The sequence below is a fragment of the Temnothorax curvispinosus genome, unplaced genomic scaffold (genome assembly GCF_003070985.1).
Source record: "Temnothorax curvispinosus isolate PA1 unplaced genomic scaffold, ASM307098v1 QBEX01004747.1, whole genome shotgun sequence".
Lineage (NCBI taxonomy): Eukaryota > Metazoa > Arthropoda > Insecta > Hymenoptera > Formicidae > Temnothorax > Temnothorax curvispinosus.
Window position 1 is genome coordinate 1,682,886 of NW_020214527.1, and position 22,444 is coordinate 1,705,329.

A 22,444-nucleotide genomic window follows, 5' to 3' on the forward strand; every position below is an offset into this window, starting at 1 on the left:
ACGACCGCTCAGAGATTAATCGGCGGTCACGGATTCTAAATTCTGCGACGTGGCTGAACTGCGACGATCGCTGCAGTTTGCGATGGCGAGAGGTTTATTCGATGCGACTTTGCACGTTGAAAAATATACCTGACTCGTAGTAATTCTGATTTAATGTTAGAGTCGCTTATATACAGGTTCTGAGAGTATATAAAAGGTCAACAAATAAATAATTTGTTTATAATAACTTGGCGCGCGCGCTTTGCTTTTCAGCATAGATTATTCTACAAAATGTAATTTCAGAAAAAATAAGTTCAGCTTTCCTAAAAAAAATTTATTCTTTTTTATCGCTTATTTTAAACTTTTTATGTTTTTTCTTAAAATTTTCGGACTTAAAGTATCAAAAGTTATTTTATACATGTATCTATACTCATATATACTGTCACGTCAATAACTTACTATTTCTGTAATCCAAGTAACATATTGCTCTCTTTACTGTACCGTCTATATATTCTGTCAATAACTGTCGTATTGCGCGCAAACGTTTTTGGCATCATAACGAGCGAACCGCGAGTAGCGGCACTTAAAGCCGAGTAATTCGAGCGGCGTGGAGAACTCGACGGATAACGAGCGGCCGAAGATTGATCGTATTACGACCGAGAATTCGAAATTCCACCAGGTCCGCGCTTTATTCGTCGACAATCTAGCGATATTAACTGGTATTTTGAACGCGACAACGAGGCGAGAAAGTGCGTGGCGCGCGTAGAATCTGCCGAGTCTCTTGTGCTGTCCGGTCGTAACAGCGTGTCATGTACGACGACATGTAGAACGCAGCGTTTAACCCGCATATTTTACGGTTACTATTACATCTTACCTAACTCGGGACAACTTGTATAAGAATATCACGGAATAATATTTTAATATTTTTCGTTTCAAAGCTTATTTATTTCTAGAATCTCGAAAAATTATTTGATAGATGAAGAGTGTGTATTTTCGGTACTTTACAATCTCAAATGGTTATAACTATTTATATTTTATTAATATACATTTTCTTTTGTTAATAGTATATTTTTATTGTTAATTTATTATGTTATGAAGAAAGAAGATAATTTCGCGTGTAGTCCAAAACGGAGTTAAGCAGCTATTTATCAGCAGAATAAGAATAGAAAATTTTAGATTTAGTAATTTTGGATTTAACATTACATGTATATGTTTGTATATATACATGCTCACGATGATTCACTGATACAGAGCGCATTTCCCGCGTGTACGTGCAAACGAGTCTCACGGATGTAAGCCCGTTATACATATATCGTCCGCCACTATGCGCCGCGACGATTTCGGTAAAATGTGTGACGGTCGAAGCGACGGCCAAAGCCTCCTTTGACTTCTCTCTCGTAACCATAAACTCTTGATTTATGCCACTTCGAGTCGAATACGCGCGCAGCCGGCGCGTTACCGTTCAAACGCCATCAAACCATGCGTGAGATCGACCTGTCGCGAAAATCGGATTAGCGGCCACACCGCCGTGTGCGTCGAACTCTTTTACTTTGTGGCGATATCCCGGCGATGCAAATAGGCAAATACCGGATGCCAAAGAAACCATCGAGAAGCCCGGATCTCGAGCTTAGTCGTGTCACATCTTACCTCGTCTTTACAGCTGCTTCGCGGTATGTCAAAGATACCAGTGAAAATTATTTTAATAAGTACACTTATGGTAACGTTCAAGAGTCTTTTATTTTTACAGATCTTTAGCAATGCTTATAATGTAGACTCTTTACTCACATTTTATTGAGTTAATCTTTTTATTTAACCTCGTATAAATAACAACGTTGTCTTGGTGAATATTTTCTGTCATAGCAAATATAAATAGCCTGCCTTTATAAAATTCTCTTTAATACTAAATAATAAATTTGTATGTTATTTTCAAAATTGATAAGCAAATGAAAGAGGGATATAATTCAATACGACTTTTTTTGAGTTATTATAATCGTTGGGCGCTTTCTCGTTAGGTAAAACTTCACAATCCACTTAAATTAAGAATTGATTAATTAAGAGTAATTAACTTAATGAACTCTTTCGTCATTCGTTGCGCATTACTACTATTAACGTTTTGTCTAACGTGAAATATACTGTGCATGCAGTTCTGATATTAATATTTGCCAAGTGCAATGAGTAAACGCGACCTTGTAATCGCTAGAGTTGTCTAAGGTAATTAATGCCAGTTTAATTCACATTTGGTTGGTATATTATGTCGAGCTTAATCACAGAAGAAGAAGAGTAGCCGGATATGATGATAACTGAAAGAAATTTACGTTTATTAGAAATTCAATTTAGATCGCGCATGTGAACAATCTTTGTAGAAATTAAACTTTATGTCTAAAGTTTAATTTTGTCAGAGCCAACGCCTTATTTTTAGCGTTGCCAGTATATTGAAATAGACTGTAAGCACGCATACATATATGTATATATGTAATGGCAGCGCAATGATAACTTGATCTACTGAAGAACCACTCGTTCTGACGCTTCGTTAATAAACGACTGCGTTTATGGCTGTTATATGCAAATTTTATCCCGTTTACCAACAATTTCAATATCGTTAATGCACACAACGTGTCTCATCATGGATATCGAGTGTGCGCGAAGGTATTTAGTTCTACACTATTGATGAGCTATCTTATTTTTTTCATCGGGCAATTATCGCGAGGTAATCAATTAGACTCCCAATTTCACGGTAAACGGAGGCAATTATTAGCCGCGCCTTAATCCATCTATTGGCTATGCAATATGCGATGACCGCGCGGTGTAGTTTCAATTACCAATAAATTACGTCAACTATGACGAAACCAGTCGTTTATTATACCTTCTTTGCACAGGGTGTTCCACAATCATCGTACATCATTTAACAGCATATCATGGAGATTGATTGGAGTCAGAAATCTTATAATACGTAAATGTTACAGCAGTTTTTTAGTTAATTTTAGATATGATAAGTAATCGAAGTTAATAACCAATAGTGTTGTATAAAGTTTCTGATCTTTACATTGCGGTTTTTTTTTTTTTTTTTTTTTATGACGATAAGCTAATGGACATGATTCATTCTCAAGCAAAATTTACATAAGTAGAATTTCTATATTCATAGTTCTATGCAAGATTTAAAAAACCAATATTACATAAAAACGTTTTAGTTTCATACACAACATTCTTAAATTACCAAACAATACTTTAATTATATATTCGGAGAAAAACCGTAGCACGCAACGGATAGTTCAATGACTTCTTATACCTCTCAAGACGAGGAAAGAAAATATAGACAATGATGGGCTTCTCGATCGTTCGTTGAACGATAAACCGATCGTGCTTGGGAGGCAAAACTCTAGAGATACATTCGCCGCTTGTTTAACGCCCTCATAAAAATTCTTTCCGTTCGACCACCACGTCAAAGACTGAGAGCGAACGGATTTCGAGAGTTTTGAACCCGATGCGACCAAATAAATATACTCGCGACCCTTAACGAGAGACCCTAAGCCACAAATTAAACTATAAATAGACTGTGCACGGACCGAACGAACGAACTATAAGAACTCGCGATTTCACGATATTGATTATAACAGAGACATGACTGAGATATTAAATAATTAATTGTATGCATTTATTACAGTATTATAAATACTTGTTATTAAGTGTCTATACTGTGCTAATTTAAATACAATGTAAAAATATTGACTTTAATCTGCAAAACATTTCTTTAAAAGGCGAGTCGCAAACTCTTCGTAATATAAAATTTTGAATGTAAATTTTTAATAAGATAAGATTAACAAAATTAATTTGCAAAGAAGTATGAATTCAGCTAAAACTGCCAACGAAAAATTCCCGAGAGAATTGTTTGATATTTTGAATTGAGAAAAATCTGGATTAGATAAGATCATATAGATCGTACGCACGCGGCAACAAATCGACGAAACGGGTATCGACGAGCGTCACATCACCCAGCAAGGGTCAAAAACACAGACGCCGGTTTTCGTGAGTACGGAAATAGAAGGGAGCCGCTGCGTTGCAGCAGCGGCGCATTGACTCGGCCCTCTTCTGAGATCGAAGCGGAGACGCGGCATAAAGAAAGAAGCGCGTGAATCCGTTTATTTTTACAATCGGCGACGGATTGAATCGTCGTTCGGTCGGTTCGCAGGGAGGTCGAGAGGAAGGAAATGAGGAAAGAGGCCGAAGAGGAAAAGATAAAGCGTCGAAGAGACGCTAAAAAGAGAGGCGAACAAACACATATGAGTGCAGACTGACGGAAAGAGATTATGGGGATAGGAAGAGAGAGAAAGAGAGAGAGAGAGGGACAGAAAGAGAGAAGGATGCGAACTCTCGGTGGCAATGGCCAACGGCATGTGCGATACACGCGTTTTACTATTACATGACGAGGCCGCTCTTTCGCCGGTTATACGAGAGCTTTTTTGTCAGTCTGTGAGATCTCTTTCTGCGGCCTTTGCCGACGAACCGGCCGGGCTCTACGTACGTTTGCTTTGGCTACTTACCCGCGATCTTCGAGCGATGTCTCCTCGCTCGTCTCACTCCGCGCGTGAAGAGGCCCGTTTACCACGCGCACAAACATGCTGGCTGCAACGTCTGCATCCATAACGGTCGCAAGTGTGCGTGTCGCTTTGGCGGCGTCCTTACGGGTGCGCGAAACCGCGCGAGGGACAAGTGGTTAGCGGAAATTGGGGCTCTTAAACCGCGCGAAGTGTTCTCCAAGTGGTTAATAATAATAATCGATCGAGAGGCGACCGATAAAAGCTAATAAATTCTGTCGCTGGCGCGACGACGGCGACAAAGAGACAAGTTATGATGGAGGAACGCGTGTAATTTGAATCGTGAGGAGAGTTTAGATTGCATTATTGCCGTTGGAGAGTATCTAGCTCGTAAAAATGCCGTTGTTTCCCACCGTGATGTTAAATTATTAAAACCCAAGGACCTCGCGTAGTCAATTAGGAATTCAAGCATGTGTGATAATGGTACTGGCGATAATAGGCTCTCGTCAACGCATCGGCGTATTCCGGTAATGAAACAATTACTGTAAAACATCGTTAAGTGTCGAGCCTCGTCCGTACGGTCGCGCTGTTTAGCTAGTACTTTGTTTGCTTTGGCTACATCTCCACGATCCGCTGGCAGCTTCTCATATTCCGCGGCGTAACGCACGGTGTGGAATAGGCGCCGTTTACTTTGCGCGCACACGCGTGCAAACACGCAATTGCTTTGACCGTGTCTAGACAAGACCCGCGATCGCAGATAAATCGAGTGGACGTCAATTTTTACGTTTTGTAAATTCCGCGTCAACGGATACATCCGAAATTCTCGATACAAATAATGATTATTATCTGGATATAAAAAATATATTTTTCAGTAGGAAGATATGTCATATTTATTTATCTATATACGGTAGAAATAAAAGGTATAACATCAGGAAATAAAATTACTATAAACATATCTACAAAAAATATATTGTTTTAATCAAAATTGTTATTTAGAGCAATGAAAATAACTTTGTATCTGAAATAGAGATTCTTCTACCGCATGCTCTCGACCTAATTGACTATATGCATCATCAAGAAATGCAATTTCCACACTCGCTTAGCTCTGTATGACGTGCGAACAGCATGGTACAAACGTAATGGCGGAAAATTGTTTCCACGCGATGCCGTGCGTCTTGACTTTTGGCACGTCACAGTGCGCTCGCACGTGCCGCGAAGTTCTTCCAGTGTTTATTGACTATCACGCTGAAATGGAGAAGCGAAACGATGATCTTATCGTTACGCGATCGCCAGGTCTTCTAGTCGACCGTGGTTTCCGATGTTTTCCTTGGCTGCCTAGCTGATCTTGTGGGATTGCTTCTTGCCTCGATGAACGCGCGAACAGGCTTCGCGCTTTGCTCGCGCGCGTACGGCTCGTCGTGTGTGGTGAACTACTTTGAGTATCGTCGATTCGCTTCAGAAGATAACCGATAGAAAATACACGTCGAGCTTACAATGTTCTAAGGAGATATAAATCCTGTTCGCATGAAATTCGTTGTTCTCGAATACTTTGACGGATATGTTAACTATCTCCTTGTCCGTTTAATAGAATAAAAGTTTTTAAACGAACATTGTCGAATTATTCGACAATGGTTTCGATCGTACTCTGCACAAGGAGAACCGACTCTAAATTAACAATATTAATCAAGCGATTGTGTAATGTCGAATGTAATGTTCTCTGATTTACTTTCGGTGGAACGTTCGGTCGCGAATGAGAGACGATGAACTCGGACGAAGGTGGCGTGGGAGAGTAGGGGAAGAAGAGGCGGGAGTAGTGTTCGCTTCTGTACTGTGGTCTCTGCTCGTCGTCACGCTGTTAGCGCCGAGTTAATCGGGGCCGGAAATGAAGTGAGGGATAGAGGAATATTAATAACTGAATCTAATCAATTCCATGAAACGAGGCTGGCCACCCCGCGCAACTCGAAAGAGCAAAGCTCTTTCCGCCCCCGCTCACCCACTCCCACTACCTCCTCGCTACAACCTCACCAGCGATCTAATCAAATGCATCGCATTAAGCTAATTTAGTGGCGCTGGTAGCGTGGCAAACCGTACCCTCTCCTTTCCTCCCCCGATCTCCCCTTCTCTCTCGTTCTCTCTTGGCATCTCTCACCGGCTATTCAACGCTGCGATGGCTGGCTTCTTCCCGGATTAATGCAACGCCGACCGGCGACAAACGGCGAAATTTTCAATTGTACACGCGTATGCACGGGCGCGAGGAAACGTTTATTTCTGGCTCATGGAGAGAGGACCGATGGTTGGATGCGCGACAGAGCGAATCCCGCTTGCGTCGTCGCTCTGTGCTTTTGCGTGACGCGAGTAATAATGAGTCGGACCTCAGCTTTAAGAGGAAAAAGTGCATTTGGATGCGTATTTAAGCATATCAATATGTATGATACTATAAAACTTTGCAAAAGTTAGTTCGAAATTGGTTACGTGTGTCAGCTTTAAAAATAGAATTATTGAAAGAACGTTCTCAGACTTGCGTAACATCGAAGTGAACACAAAACTTGAATGTGCTATAATTTTGCGAATAATTACTCGTAATGTACTCGCGAAGTACTTGAAAATGAAACTGCCGTTCCAACTGTTATCCCACATATCGCTGTTAAGACGTTACATCGGTGGATTATCCGTTCTTGCGCAAGACAGCTTACGCGCGCAAAACCGTTTTCCTTGAATTTCCGATTTTACGCGGCGCCCGCAACAAATTCTCGATGGAAATGTTTATTTTCAGCATTTCAAGATCCGATTTTTTTCAACGGTTATACTGGTGCACGGCCCGCGAGAGAGCCGTAAGAGAAACGACGAAACGGCTCGTTCGTCTCCAAAGAGTTATCGGAACACTCAAGACGATTTTGCATCGCCTGCATCGGTTAGTAACACATAAACGCCCGTAAATTCTGCATGCCTGTGCAACGTCGCGGCGACTGCAGGATGTGGGCTCTAATTTTGGGGATCAACTCCGAGAAAAAGAGACTCCAAGGATCTATGGCGACGATGGACGCGGCTAATCACTCTCATATTTCATGGAGGATTTGTGCGCTGTTTATACGGTTAGGCTCTTATGCCAATTTACAGCGATGCACTGCGCGTAAAGCACATGCATCTTTATAGAGACACGATATATTAAGACACCTCTCTTTTTTCGCGGTAAAGCTGTGTTATTAACATCAACTGGGTGAAGTGACAGATTTGCCTTTAAATTCTGCAAAAGGAATATAAAAAAGTTCTTCGATTAATTTAAATATCTAAACCTAATCTCATTTAATTAATTTAATATATATATATATGACGGAGTTTTTTTATTTAACATTGTTAAATGTTAGCAATATGTGGTATCATTAAAACAGCGATAAATTACAGTACTCTTGACCATAATATTTTATCATGTTCTTAAATGCTTAAAGTAATGTTCGCGCAGTTGCGAAATTATATCTCGCAATGTAAGATGAACTATAGCGGTGCAAGTGATTTTCTCAACACCGCGTCCGTTACTGTAGCTGTATCGATCATAACGTAACACACATAAATTCCTGTATTCGTTGCGCAGTCACGCGATCATCGCAGACTCTTTCCATAAATGACTCCGTTTCAATGCTAACCCCCGACAATTTACTTAATAGATCTTTTATATAATTATGGGCTTTTTCGTGCGCTTGAAAAAACTGTGCGCCATAACTACTGCTACGTAACTGAGCATGGTAAAAGAAGCATGTAGCTTACTAGAGCGATGAAACAATGTAACGAACCTCCAGCGAATCTATTTATGTATCGCAGTAATCTATTTAGTATTCGAATCACTCAGAGAATTTTCCGTAACAAGCTGCAGACCCTCCTGCGTACACCGTGTGCAATAACCGACGCGAGTTCGTACGTATTCTTTTTACAGGTGTGTGAGAATTTCACACTTGCGATCAATAGGATGGAGTTTTAGTTAGGGAAGTATTTTAGATTTTTATTTGCTCTAAATCTTACTAAAAAGAAAAAATGAAGCATTAGGACGCATTGAAATGTTTATAAAAAAATAATTTATGAAAACATTTACATCGCTTAGCTGAATTCTGAGCTTTTCCAATAACATGTTGACGCAGTAAGTCGAGAAAATAGTTTGATTCGCCAAGGCATTCGCTGCTGTGGCCTCTTTGACTCGTATTGTAAGCGAAAAGCGAGCGATCGAAATGACGTTTACGATTCCGATGTAAACGACGTCGACCCCTTCAGAGGTTTTCCCTGCTTGCTGAAGCCTCGTGGTCACGCCGCGCACAACCGAGACCGCGCTGCCGATTCATCTTCGCAGATCAAAAGGCACTTCGCGGAAATCGACATCGGTGCCGCGGTACGTGGAAATAGATTAATGGCGCAGTGAATCATCGTGCCGATCTGAAGTACGTGTAGACGTATTCGTTCTGTTTCCACGGCTGTCGCCATCAACGCTTTTTTTCATGCAGAATCGACCTTCGACACATAAGGCCGTGGTCCCAATTGCGTTCCGCAAGCACAGTTAAACACTGTGAAGAAGTATAAGTAACGACTAACACGTTACGCACGTGATGTTCAAAATAATTAATGAATTGAATAATTAAAAGATATATATTTTACAAAATATTTTAAATTTATAAATTTTAATATTATATATATATATATATATGAAAGCAATTTTTACGTTGAAATAATTAGAGAGCGATTACGATACCGAAATAGCTTGCGACAATCGATTCCTCGTAATCGGATGACTGTAAATAACCGGGCCATAAATCCGCATGGAAAAGAATTTGCTTCGAAGCGTGGAAGCATCAACGACCGCCAAAACTGCTTTTACGGGCCGTTTACCTCTGCGAGTCGGTATCATCGAACTCGCGATGCCAGAAAATCAGTCGAACGCGAAAGCGGGGGGTGCCAGGGCGAGGCGGCGGGAGAGCGAGAGAGGAGACAGAGAAAGAGAGGAAAACAGGACGGGTGGACGTTCAGACCGAACTCGATACCATTCGCAAGTCTATATTAAGACGGTGGTATGCCGTGAAAATAATCCTGGTTAGTCCCGCGACTCGACAAGCGCAGGAGGCGGATTGGTGGCGAGAAGGGTGGAAGCGCGGGGACGGGACCCGGGTCCCAGACACAAAGACAGTTCGTTTTGGCATAAGTCAAAACCTTTGGTATGCGTGCATATGGCGCGAACAGACTCGCACTGTCCTCTGTGTTCCATAACTGCTCTCTCCCTCCAGCCCCTCTGTTCGCATCTCGCGCTGTCTCACTTGAACGCGTAACGCGACAGCGAGTTCGTGGCACCGGCTAGTGCCGCGACAGCAGTTTATTTCCGAGTCAATTAGGCTTGTTTATTTGTAACCGCGGGATCCTCCCGAGTAATTACGCCGCCGTTAACTGTTAACGCCGCATCTTTCGCCGGACAGGTGGCCCGCCCGACTGATGAACCGATCATACCGTGAGTGACGCGCGTCGCTCGAAATTGCACCGCAGAAACATACACCAGCTGCCTCCTGTGTCTATGAAGTATCCCGCTGGGCACTGACACTCAAAGACTGGAAAGCGTTAGAGCTTTACAGTCAGCATTGGACGTCTACCGTAAATGACAATAGTCATAAGTTACCGTTTCCTCTATGCATGATTTATAGATATACATTACGTATCACGTATACAGCTAACATTTGTAAATCTTATAAATCTAGTATTATCAGTTTACTAAAAGTTGAAAAAGTTATGATCTATCTGAAAAGAAGTTTGCATATTGCACACATAACGCGCGAAAGCGCTGACAAAATAATCAATAAAATTGACTAATAAACTAGTATATTACTAAAATATGACTAAGTATCTGAAAATCATGCGAGAAGCAATAAGAAGCTGCAATGTTCGAGACGTGCGTATCGTATATATTTGCTCGGGCGACGAGAAAAGTGTGGAAAAAAATGTAATTGTTGACTGAAAGCGTTAACAAATCACTTTGATGAGGAAATCATTGTCTCTTATCTCTTCATGAACGACCGTATTCACCTCGTTTTGCGTTAGCCCATCACCGTGAGGAATAAATACCGGGAATAAAGCGCGCGTGCGGCAACGAGGCCAAAGTCTCGCCGACTCGCGCAAGAAATAAAAAGACAGTGCCGGGTTACTTCATCGAAACAATAAATACGAGTTTTCCACCCACGCGAGGGGCATTCGTTCTTTCGTAAATGCGCTTTAAATCACGTCGGGCGCGTCTATAATTCTCGAAAACGCGAACGTGCCCGTCACCTACGTCTCAAAGATCGTCTCGCGAAAGATCGGCGGCCGTGAATCTCTTCGACGAATCGAGGACGTTGCGCGAAATAATCGCCGTCGCTTCCTCACGTCGCGTATCCTCTCTTATTGTACCCTCGTCGAGCAAAAAATAACGTAAACGAAAAACTTGGCAAGAGTGATGTTGTTCAACATCGCCGGTTTGCGGAGCGGAGGAGGCAACCGTGGGAATTTTCCTTTTGCGAAAAGGAACGAAAAATCTCGTTCCTGGATAAAGTACGAACTCCTCGACGCGGCCGCAGAGAGACTACGGTCTCCGATTTCGGCCGAAAAATCGTACTGTGAAATCTATCCGGCTGCTGCCGAGCGCGCGACCGCATCAATTCTGGCGTTGAGAATCAAAGGGAGGTAGGCATTAATTGGTCGCATATTCCAGCATCGACCGAGCGAGACACGCCTCGAGATTATCGCCGTCTTGGCGGAGATCCTGAAGAAGCGAAAAACCAAGCGCGCGGTGACTTACGCGGCTATTCCTGGAGAAACGGGGTGCAGCCCGCGCGATGCAGCTCCTTTACTTCTTCGTTCTTTTCTCTTCTCTTGTCTTCTCTTGTGTCTCGCGATTCGCTTCTCCGTCTGCCTTTATCTCTGTCCTTCTGTGTCTCCTTCTTTGTCGCGCTACTCTTGCTTTCTGCACCGCGAAAAGACGGATCGGTTCTCTAAATAAAATGACTCGGTTATTCATTGGCGCATTTGTACGCGTCAAGGTCGGAATCACATTTCTTTTCGGCAGGCGTTCAGTGAATCTCTTTGTGTGAACATTTCGGGTTAGCCCGGGGTCTCGGAAAGTGGCGCACTTCGGTTAATTGGTCGCCGGAAACTCGGACGCGCGCGCGGTCTATTTTCTTTTTGTGCATTTCCACGCGCGATCATCGTTCATTCCGTCACACTCGCGAATGTCGGAATTCGCGGTGTTTACAAAGTAATGTCGAAGCCGCCACCGGCGACGCGAGCGACGCCGAAAATTGCGATGCGTGGATCTGTTGGCCCGCTTGTTCGTTTAATTATAAGTAATTGTTATACAGTCAAAATGCAGAACAGACGGAAAGAGAGAATAGAGATAAGAGTTAGAACAAACGCAATAGTGATACACTTGGTATTATGACATTGTCTATGAATAAATTCTCGATGATTGTCACAACAAATGTATCAATACGTCATATATTTATTCTTACAGCAATAAATAATAATTTATATACGCGACTATGAAGGCGTCTTAATTTCGAATCGCGGCAGTCAGTTCTCGTGCACTTGCGAAATAACATTCGATATATTTTATACCATACGGCCGGGTAGGTTGTAGGTAGGTCATTAAAGACGAAACGAGACAACGGAGCATTGCCGTTTCCACCAGATAGAAATCGTCACTTTCGAATTTGCTACTATACGGGATTGCCACCGGAGAATCTGCGGAGTAATTGCCCGGTGGGTTTCGCAGTGGTCGTAAACGTCCGAATAGATCAGACCTTCCTAGGTACCCGGTGTGTGCGTTAACTGGTCTTCTCGAGCGAGCGTTACTCGCGAAACTCCCGTAGGAAGTAAACTGTTAACGCAACGATTATGATAGACGTAACAGCGCGCGCTTAAAAGAATGCCAATAAAATTAAGCGCGATGAGATATAATCGTCGTGCATTCAATTAGACAGGCTGAGTATTTTATCCTGAAGGCAAACTCGTGCGAGAGGTATTTTTATCGCGAGTATAAATGGTGATGGAGTGGAAATTAGATAATTAGGACAACGTAATCTCGAAGCTCACCTGGCGTCATTGATTTAAATAGACTTAGGCATCGCTCACTTATTCGAAATGAGGTATCCAGGTGTAGTATAACTGTATATATATTATAATATTTTTCAGATATATTTACATTATGACTTTAGGATTGTAAATCATCGCCTAGAACCGCGCGAGATACGCTTTACATCAATCTGACGTCTTGACAGATGAATCGATTGCATCTTCCTTTGTAGATCCCGGGTTTACTCTGTCTAAGAATATCATTTCGCGTGATTCTCGATGCTCGTCGTCGGACTTGTCGCATTCGTTGCAAGTCGACGGCATCGTCGCCGTCTCAACCGTAACCGAGCGTCTTCAGCGATAAATAAGATGCTTTCGCATAAACGGGGCGTCCCGCGTAGGGTAAGGACAGTTACGACGACACACTTAGTACCGCGAATAAAGCAGTTCGCGTCGTTGCACATTGCATCTCGCTACGCTTCGCATCGACGCGACGCTGTCGATTCACGAGTCAGGGGCGGATCTATTGTTCTCTACACCCACGACAAATGTATCGGCGACCTAAGATCCGCCTCCTCTCGCAATTGGGTATTGATCGACCGTCTCTGGCCGTGGGCACCTGTGCCACAACGAAGCGATGCTCGCGTCCACCGATCGAAACCGATTTGGACACCGCAACAGATAGCTTAAATATAGCGAACCGATCCCGCGACTTCAGCTTCTCGGTGGTTCTGTCGCTGGCATACATTCAACGTGATGATAAAAGCTGCTTTGCCAGGTTCAACTTGATGCGTTGGATTAATCGGTTTTGTAGATGCAATATGTAAGTCTTTTTGCTTGCATATGGAGAATTTGTCTCAAACTGTCATACTGCTTGATTATGCAATATGACGTTCGTTCTGTTACATAAGCACATAGTAATTTTTATATATGGAGAAACACAAATATGTATGTATGTGCAAGAGAATTTAATACACTCTTTGTAACTAGAATATTTTAATTTTTTACCGAGGATAAATTAATAATTTAATCATTAACGCATCGTTATATTCTCGATTTTTTTTCTCATAGCTGTATCCCGTTTATTTTCAAACGATAATCGCGCTTTCCGGAATTCTCCAATATTTAATTCAATCAAAATATCCCCTAAAGCTCAAGTTGATGGAAATACAGAATGTCTACTCTCACCATAACACGTCAGCGGAAAAATGTACACGCTAACTGCGCAGCTGGTAATATATTTCAACAACTTGCGGAATCAAAAGATCACCCCCGTTGCGGTCCCACCACCTTCTGGGTGGCAACATTCGCCGGATGACGGACGTGTCGTTACGGAAGACATGACGTTAAGACCGTTCCGAGCAGCGCGGCGGCGCGGCGGCGGGTAGCGGCACGACAAGTAGAAACCTTCATCTCCTCCTCGTCGATCTCCCTTGTTTCTCTTGGCTTTCTTTACCTCTATGCATCGTCTACCCCCGTTTAGCGACACACGGTGAACGTGTTTCGCCGTAGACATAATAATACGACTGGTAACAACGGGAACGGGCAAATAAAGCGCGCCGCAAAACGTATGGCCGATACACGTAAGCATCGTCCGTGAAAGCTTAACTTAAAGCTTAACTTAAAGCGTTGTGTCTTCGGATGTCAACTCGCACATCCGAGATCGAAATACCGGCTGGGTTTTGTCGTGCCAGCAATTGAACCGTATCGACGACGATGCGAGAAAGATGCGAAGGGCAAAGCCAGTCGTGGGGAAACGCGAGACAAAGAGTAAGGATATCATAAAAAAAATTAGACGGGACATTCGGATACCCTGAACGAATAAAGCGAGGATTTCGTTACGAGCGGGGTTGGCTTTGCCTCAGATACAATGTGAATTATCTTTTCATGACAGACTTCATAAACTAAAGTCATTACTTCGTTAACATAAAGGTCAAAAAATGTACAAGCAATCTTGTAGAAAAAGCAATCGATCTGAATATTATCCTTCGTAGAATTTCATTATTTTAAATGTAGAAAGATATAATTTTAACTTACTTAACGTCGATTTAAAATGAATTATGAACATCCAGAGAAAACGTTAATGTTTTATCGCGATAATGGGAAGTATTTCAGAGATAAGAAAATATACGGCTGGAACGGGGTAACGCGCTAGGTCAGCGTTAGCTGAAAGAAACAGAAGAATCGTATCACGAAGATAGATGTAGCGTATTAGTCGTATTAAATATTTTCATGTTTGCATACGTTGCGCCATTTATTATCTTTTAAATAGATACGGAGTAACGTGTGTATCCGTGCCCCGTACTGCAAGGCAGTGACAGAAATCGAGGCTGCCGAGCTAGCGTGGCCACTGTTCTTCAGTTTGTTGTTTCAGCAGTCGGCTTCAGAGAGCGTAGCAAACATATCCGACAGAAGATGGAAGTAGCCCAATTACATTCGCATTGTCGCAAGAGAACTGTATAAACACGAACTCGCGGTAAGAGCCTGTAGTAATGATATTCGCATAAGCGTTAACTTTTTCTCGCGACAAAGGCGATCCCCGGGACAGATCTCTTTGGCGTCTTTATCGAGCGTTACGTCGCTGTGCTTCCTTCGTGAACGCATAAAGCAACGATCGCGCGTCGTCCTGACGTCTAAAATATAATATTTTTACGGCGCTTATTAAATAAATCGTAGCGTTCGCACTTTTTGATTTTTGCGTATAATTCAGGATCCCTTACGTAGAATCCAGATACGATTCACAACTGCCAGCTGCAAACGTACCGTTTCCTTCGTTATTGGCATCGCAAACTCCAGGTACCGCCCTGGTTAAGCGCAATGGACCCGCTATAAATTTGGCGGCGCATTTGCCGCGCGGTGGAAGCCGAGAGGGTGCAAGATCCGAAAGATCGATTAATCTTAACGGCATCGTTGCTTCGGGGAAAATCGCGGCATTAAACGCATTGGTCTGATGTGGCGGCGATTATGAATTCCGTCGCCCCGGCGCGCAGTCACGCCGGCGCGGCGACGCGTTCTTGATGTTGCTAGATATTATTGGATCGAATGCATCACGTCAAACGACACGTGAAATAAGTTATAGGTTAGTAGCTGCATTGGCACTGTTCGTGACAGCCTATTCCTGGAATGCTCAGCCTCTATTGATAGCGAGAGATACGAACCCGTCGCGAACGCGATTTACAATTAAATGTTCCTCGATATCGCGATGCGCATCGAATGCATCGCGGAAGCAATTAATGCGCCACTTATTACGCCTGGCCGCATCGTATGTTAAATAACTCGTGACGAGATTTCTGTATTTTATCTGTGACATAAGTGCGACACAAAGGTAATACATATAATGTAACGAATTGCATCACGTTATGGATTCATTCTTTTATAGGTGCTTCTGTGACGATAATGCTTATATGATAAAACAATGCTATTGCTTTGACCACAAATTTATCTCAATACGTAACGTAACTGGGATAAGCTGAGTTTTCCGTATTCGATCTAATTGTAAGGTCGAATCAAGCAGACAAATGAGACGACGGATTTTCGATTCAATCGACGTTCGCAGCTATCACTAGATATTTGCATATTCGTACGAAACGTTTACCACAGTGCGACAGATAGCGACGCTCGCGTCATCGGGTTCTTAATTAAACGATTGACAAGCTAAGAACTGTGTGTCGGTCAGCTTAGCAGAAACAGCCTCGGCACAGACGCTATTTTCGATTTTTGGGACGCAGGAGAGACAAGCTTGTACCGGCGCGGCGTGCACGAGATGCGACTGTATCCCTACCACCTCGCGGTGGGCGTTACAGTGCATTAGTGATAAATTGGAGCAGATCGCACTCCTATCTTCGCATAGTCGTATCTTCCGGGTGTCGTCCGCCAACTGGTGTAACCGATCTTGCCTCTTTCACAAAAAGATTGTCCTCGATCCAAAGATAACACATACCGGAGTCACGTGCTAATTTTTATTGATGTTCGATCGAGAGCCGTACTATTTTAAACTCTGCCTTCGGTTATTCGACGCGACTGATAGACTACAGACGGTACAGACTACAAGATGACTGAAACGCGTGTGGTTGCATTAATTATTTATATTGGCAAGGACTGACGCGATACGCGGACAAGATGTTCTATTTGATGAAAATTCGAGATTCGCGAATCAGATATTTTTGCATCGTTTAATCTTTGGCGTCCGCGCCCGATTCTCTCGCAGAACGTTGAATGAAATTCTTTATCTCTTATTCGCGCTCCACTTCGCTGCCGTTTCTCTACGCCATTGCATCTTCTCGCTGGAAATGACTGAAAATAAACGTCCTCTGCTTATATCGGGAGCATATATTATTCGGTTCTTTGCGAGAGACGCGGTCGTCGCCGCATGACTAATTGCAACAACAACAATGGATATATTTTACAACGGACGGGGTGGTCGGCACGAGCGGCTTGAAATACATTTATTGCCCCGCGAGACACAATCGAATCCTGTCGGATGAGAGGAGGACCTCGCTCTGTTCTTCCTTATCTTTCACCGTAAATTAATCTCCCGCGTTTCACCCTCCGGGAGATGAGCTCTCGACCCGCTGCCACTCTTTCCCTCCACTTGTTCTGCTTACTAATATTCCTAAAACATTTTCCGGCCGCGCAGTTTTCTGCGTCGATACTATTAAGGCCCGCTTTACATTTGTGTATAAAATATTTCCACGTTTCTCGCGCTGTTTTTGGTTAGCCGTGTATACAACGCTTTCATTTCAATTCTCTTTTCAAACGATATAGTAAATCTTACGGATATTATCGTCAACCTTGTTCTTAGGTGTATTAAAGCGATTGTTTTCTGAGGAAATTCGGTTTGTAATTTGTCCCTCTGATTTCTTATTTCGTATTATGACACTCGGAATATTTCGCGCAAATTTATACATCCTGTTAACGATCGCTTCGTGCGAGCGTGTCAAGTAACGGCCCCATAGTGTCTGCGTATGGTAACATTGCGAAACGCGGACTCGAGGGCCACGATGCGCGAATAAATGCGTCGCGTTAGCATAAATCTCGAAATCCATTTGGAAGTGCGAGCCTATTAACGCACCACGGACAGACGGCGAGCGCGGACGTCCCCGCGGTCAGCGGCCGGCGCGAGCTAATTAAACAAATGTTCTCCAACAGATCAGCCCCGCGAATCGCGGACCTCGTCCTTTGAACTTAATACCGCGGGAGGATTTACGCCTGTAAGCGCGCTCTCCGGATGTAAGCGTTACGAAAAACGACGCTGCTTCGCGGTGATTCTTTGCGGTGAATAATTACGCTTGATAACACACGACGCGGTCGGCGTACAGTGGTATTTACGACGATTTTTAATGCGATTTATGTTTCAAAAGGATTTTCTCTTTTTTCCTAAAAAAAAAAAATCGATATGTTTCATTTTCTTTAAGTTTTCATGGATACACATCATAGTCATCCGTTTCCATCGTAATTTTACATATTAGCTATCGCGAAACTCGAAGCAATTGCGAGGTGTCTCGCATTTCACACGCGCCGCGTTCGCAAATAACTTGTTGGGACAAAGATGCAAACCGACTCTAGGGTCGCAATCAATGGGGGCTTTCTTGAGGCAGCCGTCTATCTCTAATGCCGAACATAATTTAGGCATTAAAATGCGAGAAGCGAGTAGCGGTGGTGTTCTATCAGCGCGGAGGGTATTCAAGACAGTGACGCCACACGATGCAATTATATTTTATGCCTCTCGCTATGTTTGCTCCCCTTTCTAGCCCCTCTCATTTCCCTCCTCGTTCCAACCTTCCGCCCTTGATTTTCATTCCTTCGAGCCCAAAACTCGTCTTTCCCTTCTCCCTCTTCCCCCTCCCCCCCCTCTATCTCTCGACATCAGTGTAAGTATAGATTTATAACTACTTAAAGTTTCGCGATTTATTTCACGCTTATCGTCTGTCCGGATATGTTTACGGGGGTTTACTTATCACTTAGCAGATGCAAATGTGAGAGAGAAAGAGAGATGGCTAGAGGATGAAGGAGGAGGGACAGAGAGGGGAGCCATCCGAGTTTAAATTAAGCAGAAGCCCACTTGTCAAGCAATGCGTATTGATTTGCAATTATGATTGCGAGTGGTTATGAAATACGGATAGATTATGCAGGCTGTAGAGTAATTGATTTATATCGGGGAATATATGCCTAACACCAATTTAAATTTAGTACGAATGTATATTTAGTGCACATATATATTCTCTCTTTTCGATGCTCGTAGAGTCTAAAAACGATTTTAATGTTAATTTCCACGCTCCTTGCAATCGCATTTGTCAGCAGTCATTCGGATTCTTGGAAAGTAGTGTGCTGTTTACACTGGAACGATAATTATATCCCTACGAAAATTTCTACTAGCCGAACGGACCTGGCAAATTCATCGAAAGAAAGAGCATGTTGCACGCATGAACGCCCAGCGTGTTCGTAGCAAGAAGATTTAGAATCCAATATGTGCGTATGTGAATGTAAACATTAATTATCTCAATGCAAGACAGTTACATATTAGCTTAGGAACTAAGTTGCTATTTTGGCAGCAACGGGTTAACGCGCACGAGCTAACTTTGTGTCTAGATTAAATTAACCGTAGAAGAAGAGTAACTATTTTAGGTTACGCTATGTATTTTCTACTAATTCGCTGTACAGCTGATCATGAGACTGCCGCCGCGTATGCTTACTTTATATTATTTTATCTAACAAGGTGATGATGTAAACCTGGCGATGCTTACCAAACGCGAACGATTCGTATTTGTAACATGTCGCAATTATTTTTCAAGGAAACGTTAAAATTATCAAATTGTAGGGTGATAAATCGCGCACATTAAATTATTTGTCGTAGTATTATCTGTATTACAAGCACGTATCTTTCATGTCAGATTTCTAACGCGAGATAGTTCGCCGAGTATGTTGATACACCCTTGAATTTTTCACGAACGAGACAAACTGATTTCAAGTCCTGATAATTTCGATACCGAATAAATTCGTGATTTTTAATTGGAACTCCTCATTGGGCGATGGTACTTTAAATAGAAGGAGGTCAGACGTAGCTACTTCTAGACTAACTACGGATGTCACTGAACCGACTGAGAATTAATCTTCTCCTTACTGACAGAGATTCTGATAAAACGACGCTATATTTAAACCGATGCTATTGTACGCCAGTAATTGGCTTTAGATATCCTCCTATTTCAATCGAAAATGTAACACAATCTGTAATTGGATACAAATCATATTTTACAGAATTAACTGACTAAAGATTACAGAATCGTACTTATAGGCAAATGACAATTGAGTGAATATTATACGCGTGTAGATCGCGAGTTTCACAAATTATTAAGAAGTCTATTAGTCTGAAAAATGTTTTAAGATTCTTAAAATATTTCCTATTTTATGTAATACCGATCGTTTTCACACAAAACGAGCTAATGGCAGGGATATTATTCTATAACACTCTAAATATTCTTAATCATGAAATTATTTTCAGTAACGGTGTCCGCACGACTTGCACTCGTACTAGACAAATAATATCTCGTTTCAACGTTTGACGTTAAATAATCAGCGCGATCACGAAACAGAGTCAACAGTATTTCAAACAGAAGTGGACGATACGAGACGACGAGAATTAGGAATGTAGAGCGGAGATCTACTTTTGGTTGGGGATGCGGAATCAGTACATCTTTCGACTCCGCGTATCATGGGCGCCGACGGGGCGAGGTGAGGACGGGCGGGGAGGTAGGAAAAGGCGGACGAGTAATAGCTACGGAATATTGCAATAATATGCAAAGTATATGAGGGATATATTAATTTCGTGAAAACGGTAGAAACGTAGATAGCTGCCGCCTCGGCGTAGCAGCACGGTTTCTGCGGGCTCCCGTGCCCAAAAGAGGCGCTACATCGCCGAAGCCTGGGGGTGTCGGAGGGTAGGTGGTGGGCGAGACGAGGAACCGAGGATTTCACAGACAAATAAATACACGATATTTCACCGGATGGGAAATGAAAGTTTGCTTCGTACCTTGCTTACAAGCTAGACCGCGAAACTGAATTTTAATTCTGAAGAAGCAGCCAGCCTCGGAGTGCGATTATTCACCACGTTCCGCTACATTCGAGCGACATGTTTCTCGCATTTTACTGGTGATATCTTCTTTTATCGACGCGTTAATCTTCTGAGATCTTTTGTGATTTCCGTGACTGAGAATCAAATTAAATTAAAAAATAGTTTTCTATTTTTTACGGATAAGAAAAGATAAAAGGACGAAAATATGAAGTAAAGCAAATCAAAAATACAAGATCAGAATTATATAGTTCATCGAATCAATTTGTGATATTTATTTATAAAAACAATAATTAGAAATTATTTAGCAAAAAAAATAATAAAACAGGTAATATGTGAATATGCAATAAAATTCAGGCGAGTTTTATACAAGAAAGATAGATGTATCTGCAATGAGGTGGAAGTCAGTCGTTACATTAAAATAAATTATTTTCTAAATAAATCAATATACTACACCACACACACATCATATCTTATCGCACGGAGCAAGAGTGAGAGAGATTACATGGATGCTTGATTACAGATTATATTACAAAAACTGAATTTTAAGTTTAAAGAGTATATACCTTGCGGCCACGATTACTTGTTCTGCTTTTCCTGCTACCATCATAGGTGTTTTTAACTCGTTGGCGTGCTTTTTTTATTCGCGTGCATGTCGATGAACGAACAAGAACACCTTTCTAAAATATAAGTTACGTAAGACGAGGGTAGACGTATTATACATATTTTGCATAAATATAGGCATGATGTATATGTGCTCATGAAATAAACTTTATATAAATATAAAACACACAAACACATACATAAAACATATTTCCAACTATTATGAAAACATAAAAACAAGAAAGAACATTTCCATGTTACAATACTTCTGAGAACTTTGAAACTCGAACCGTCTCGACAAGCTTTTCCTTTTTTGTTTCATATAAATAGAAAATATTTATAATGTAAAAAAAATTATGCACAGCGTCTAAAGATACTTCATAAAAGTTTAAGACGTGACATTGATCTCGCTCAGGGTAAATCAAAATATTGACGAAAGTCAAGGTTTCTTTAAGATAGCCGCTTCGACGAGACTTCATAAGAATCCAAGGGACTCACGGCGCTCGCGAAGTCCGTAGCTGCGCGGGGTTAGGAGTTGGTCATAACTTCAAGCCAAGAATTCGCACGGGAATGAGGAATTGAAGTAAGTTGTGGCTTTGCCGGCTCCTAGGTCCATCGCCGGCGTCGCCGTCGTTCCCCGACGCGGCGGTTGGCTGTGCCGGATAAAAAGTTGAGAAAAGCAAGAGTTGAGATCAATACCTCCGACCGACCTTCCCATCGCGACTGCCTGTTCGCCGTAGGAGAAGGTAGTAGTCCCCAGACAAGGACCTCTCGGGGACCTCAAGCGTCGGTGAATTTCTCTCAGTTTACGTTTCCTTTCGCCAGATACCGAACTAAGAAACTCGCGTCCACGAAACCTCGACATTCTTATTCCCAATCTTCGCGGAGCGGCAAGTTTTTCGAAGTTCGCCGGGACGAAGTTATTTTGTGGTTGTACAACCCGATTGTAGAGATTTTGCATCTTGCTTGGAAATACTTCGGTTACAAAATTGTTCGTTATGGAAGCTTATTAGTACAGCAACCAAGTAGGGCAGCGTGCTTCAGGAAGTGACGCAGTGAGTTTGAGTTAATAAAATCATGTACTCGACGGTAATGACTCGGAATACTAATTTCCTATCTAGCGGATTTCATATATTGTTAGTTATTGTGGTTTATTAAACTTTGGCAATCCGCCTATACATCGTTCCCTTCAAGTTTT